Below are 4,969 nucleotides of genomic sequence, written 5' to 3'. Positions count from 1 at the left end.
GAACAAAAAGTTATTTGACTTTGAAGAGCAAAACATATCCTTAAAGACTTTTCTCCCATAAAGTTTCTGTCATGTAAACTTTAAGATCATACAAAATTCCTTGATAGATGAAACCATAGAGTTATACTTATTTAATCAAGTAATATAAAACAGGCATATGTCGTCACTAAATTTTCTTTTGTCAGTATGGTAGAGGATGTTCCGAACAAAATGCTAATTGAAGAGGGATGCCCTCCAAATGGTGAGTTCTCCAAATAACATTTGCTCTTTGGATTGAGCCCTACAAGACTTCCTCAGTGACACTGATGGTCATTGAAAAGAAATCTGTCTAGCTATGCACAAAGGAATGGCCATGTGCGTGAAGAACAAATATTGCCCTGATTATCACATTGAAGTTGGATGAGGAGGCCATAAAGCTTGTTTGGCAGTACCTATGACCTAGATGTGTAATTGGTAGAGACAATGAATGAGGAATCACAGAAACGCAACATCTCAGAATTGGAAGCAACCACAGAGATCATTTTGTCCAACCAGTCCTTATCCAAGAAACCCTTCTATTGCATCAGTCATTCAGTCAATCAACAAGCATTTACTAAAAGCCCCTATTATGTTCCAGGTCCTGTGCTAGATACAAACACAAGGAATGAAATAATCCACCATCATTTGAAGAGCTCAAGTAAGAGGAAACCCATTATTTCCAAGGCAGCTGATTCTATTCTGGGGCATATCTAATTTTTAGGAAGTTTTTCCTCATATATTGCTGGAATATAGAGCTGGAACCTGCCTTTCTGTAACTTTCGCCTATTGATCCTAGTTCCCCTTGGAACCAGAGCTAGATAATACTGTGTTTCCCCTATAATAAGACACTGTCTTATTATTTTTTTGGACAGAAAAACACCAGAGGGCTTATTTTCAGGGGAGGGCTTATTTTAATGAACATTGACAGCAATTTTAATAAACAGGTAAATGTGAACAAAAAAATGTACCTTTATTCAATAAGCAAATCACTGGGGAAGAACAGGATGACGCGCTCACTGCTGCAGCTCTGATTGGATGCAGCTCGGAGCGCGGCGTGCGTTTCCCAGGGGGGGGCGGCGGTGCATACAGAGGGTACCGTAATGTAGCGTGTAGCGCAGGGGATCACCTTCACTACAGTAATAATCTCAATAGGGCTTATTTTCGGGGGAGGGCTTATTTTAGAGGGATCTTACACAGTAAGGGGAGGGCTTATTTTCAGGATAGGTCTTATTATCGGGGAAACACGGTATAACAGACTTTCAGTTACTTGGAAGATAGTCACATGTCCTCACAACCCTAGAAATCTCCTTTTCTTCAAGCTGAATGTTCCAAGGTCCTTCAATGTGGTCATGAGACCCTTTCACCAATCTGGTGCTTTCACCTTTCACCTTTCACCCTTTCACCTTTCCTCTGGATGCCTGGTAACTTGTTAGTGCTCTTCCTAAAATATGGAGCATGGAGCTGAAGGAAATATTCTTGATTCAGTTTGGAGATTAGCATAAAACATCCCAGAGTACAGTGCAATGCATAGGACTATTATCACTCTCCTGGTCTTGCACTCTGTGCATTAGCTCTCTTGGTTTCCATATCCCATGATTTCCATATTGGGACCACTAGAACTCTTGCATCTTTTTCAGACAAATCACTGTTTAGGTATACTTTCCACAGATTGTATTTGTGAGGTTTATTTTTATAAATTCAAATATCAGGCTTTCCTTTTGTTCCTATTAAATATCACCATATTAAATTCAACCAAGTGCTGGTCTGTTTAAAACTTTTTGGAGCTTTGACTCTGTCATCCAACTTATTACCTTTTTTTTTTTTGCTTTTTTTGGGAGGGCAATTGGGGTTAAGTGACTTGCCCAAGGTCACACAGCTAGTTTTTGTGTTAAGTGTCTGAGGCCAGATTTGAGCTCAGGTCCTCCTAACTCCAGGGCCTGTGTTCTATTCACTGCACCACCTAGCCGCCCCCAACTTATTACCTATTCTTCCTGGCCTCATGTTATCTTCAAATTTGGTACTCTATCAATGTCTTCATCCAAGTTTCCAAGAGAAATGTCAAACAGCAAAAGACCAAGAGCAAATCCCTGGAGAACTCCATCAAAGACCTCCCTCCAAATTATCTGGCTCCAGTCTCTCTTTTGTGTTACAATCCTGCGTCTCCAACTGTCTATTGGACATTTCTAACTGGTTGTTCCCTAGGCCTTGAAAACTTGCCATATCCCTTTTCCCTCAAACCATCCCTTCTTCTGAACTTCCTGTTACTGAGGAGGGCAACGCCTTCCTCACAGTTCCTCAAGTCTGTAACTCATCCTCAACTCTTCACTCTCACTCAACCCCCCAAATTCATTCTGTTGCCAAATCTTGTCATTTCTACCCTCTCAGCCAGCATACCTCATTGGTATCCCCTTCTCTCCACTCACACAACTACCACCCTGGTACCAGATCTTGCCACCTATTACCTGGACGATGACAGTAGTCTTCCAATTGTTCTCCCGGCCTCATCTCTCTCCCCATTCTGATTCGTTCTTCACCCATTTGACAAAGTGATTTTCCTGAAATGTAGGTCTAAGTGTGTTATTCCACCCTGCACTGAACTCCAGTGTCTCCCTGTTACCTTCAGGATCAATATAAAGTCCTTTGTCATTTAAGGCTCTTCTTAACCTGTTCCCTTACTGCCTTTCCAATCTTCTTTCATGTTACTCTCCTCCACAGAATCTATGACCCAATGATACTGGCTTACCTGATGTTCTTCTCACACAACACTCGATTTCCCTTCTCTGTACCTTTACACTATTTCCCATGACTAAAAGGCTCTCCTTCCTCACCTCTACTTCTCAAAATCCCTGACTTCCTTCAGGACTCACATAAAAGATGAGCTTTTGCAGAAACTTTTCCCAGTTCTTATAATTAATGAGAGGTTTGTAAAAGCATTTAGCACATTCCCTGACACGTAGTGAGCATTTAATAAATGCAATAACCTAGGCCTGGAGTGAGGAAGACATGAGTTCAAAGCCAGCCTCAAACACTTATTAGCAGTGAGATCCTGGACAAGTCATTTAACCTCTGTCTGCCTCAGTTTCTTCAGCTGTAAAATGGGGTAATAATAGCACTTACCTCTCAGGGTTGTTGCAGGGATCATTGCTGTTCAGTTGTGTTAGTTGCTGGAGTTTTCTTGGCAAAGATATTAGAATGGTTTGCCATCTCTTTCTCCAGATCATTAAACCCAAGTGACTTGACTGGGGTCATATAGCTACTGTGTCTAAGGCTGGATTTGAAGTCATGAAGATAAGCTTTCTTTTTTCCAAACCCAGTACTGTACCCACTGTACGTAGCTACCCAGTAAATGAGATGATATTTCTCTCTCTCTCTCTCTCTCTCTCTCTCTCTCTGCTTTTTAGAAGGGGGGGAGGCAGGGCAATTGGGGTTAAGTGACTTGCCCAAGGTCACACAGCTAGTAAGTATGTCAAGTGTCTGAGGCCGCATTTGAACTCAGGTCCTTCTGACTCCAGGGCCAGTGCTCTATTCACTGAGCCACCTAGGCACCCCTCTCTATTCTATCTCTTTTTTATATGTACCCATTTATCTTCATATTCTCTCTCTCATTAGAATGTAATCTCCTTATGGAAGGGATTATTTTTGCCCTCTTTGTATCCCCAGCCTAATACCAAACATATAGTAATAGTTTACTAAATGCTTGTGGATTAATTGATTAACCTTGATCTCTAGAAACTAAGTTCTATTGTTTCTTTTTTTTTTTGCCTTTTTTTTTTGGAGGGGGAAAGTAGGGCAATTTTGACTTGCCCAAGGTCACACGGCTAATTTTTGTGTGTGGGTGTGTTAAGTGTCTGAGGCAGGACTTGAACTCAGGTCCTCCTGACTCCAGGGCCAGTGCTCTATTCACTGTGCCACCTAGCCACCCCAGTTCTATTGTTTCTACACTGATGAAGGTTTGCAGGCCAAGTCATTGTTCTCTAAATTCAATACCCTGGGGAGCAAATCCAGTTGGTCCACCCTAATTATGGCTCTCTCCAACACATCTTGACAATTTCCTTGCTTTTGGTGTTGTGGGTTGGTAATACCATGTCTAGGGATTACAAGGCTTTTAGGCAGCAAATATTGGCTTCCATCAGCCACTGACTGGGAGCCCATTATACCCATCTGCATTGGGATATATAACATTGCCTGCATTTGGCTCTACGGTCTGTCATCTCTGAGGTGGCCAATTGGGAATCCAAAGCTTAATTAATCATGACTATGCATCAAGCACCACTTAGTCCACCCAGGTAAACTAATTCTTCTGATTGGCTATGACAAATTGTATTAAATAATTGATGGTCCATTTTGTAAATGGTCTAATCCCTTTTATTCTGCCTTCCTTTTGGCTCTTTCACCCACTTGTAGCATTTAGGCTAATAGGCGTGGGCGGATAATAATAATCCCTAATAATAGCTAATATTTATATAGTACTTTAAGGTATCAAAGTGCTTTATAAATATCATCTCCTTTGATCCTCATAACCACTCCAGAAGGTAGGTGCTATTATTGCCCCACTTTCCAGATGAAGAAACCAAAGTAGAAACACGGCAAGTGGAACCTTCTGGCTCCAGAGCCAGTGCTCTCTCTGCTAGGTCACTGATTCTCTAAAAATATTGGCTCATAGATTTAGAGCTGGACAGGACCGATGGAACCTTAGACACAATCCAGCTTAACCTCTCATTTTATAGACAAGGAAACTAGGCTCCAAGAGGTTCATAGTTAGTACTTGAGGTAAATAGGGAAGTAGATCTCAGATTAATCAATAGAGGTACCTATTAGAAGCTATGAGAAAAATATTTTGATGGGAAGAGATTGAAACTCTTGTCCAAGGTAATGATTTGGGATTGTGTGGGGTACCCACATTTTATAAATTTTATAAAAACCTAGAGATGTCTCAAGGTAAGAACAGGAA

Source organism: Petaurus breviceps, unplaced genomic scaffold (genome assembly GCF_028583685.1).
Source record: "Petaurus breviceps papuanus isolate PSGF00001 unplaced genomic scaffold, PetGlider_PUasm1.0 91133, whole genome shotgun sequence".
NCBI lineage: Eukaryota > Metazoa > Chordata > Mammalia > Diprotodontia > Petauridae > Petaurus > Petaurus breviceps.
Note: the sequence above shows the minus strand (reverse complement) of the source record.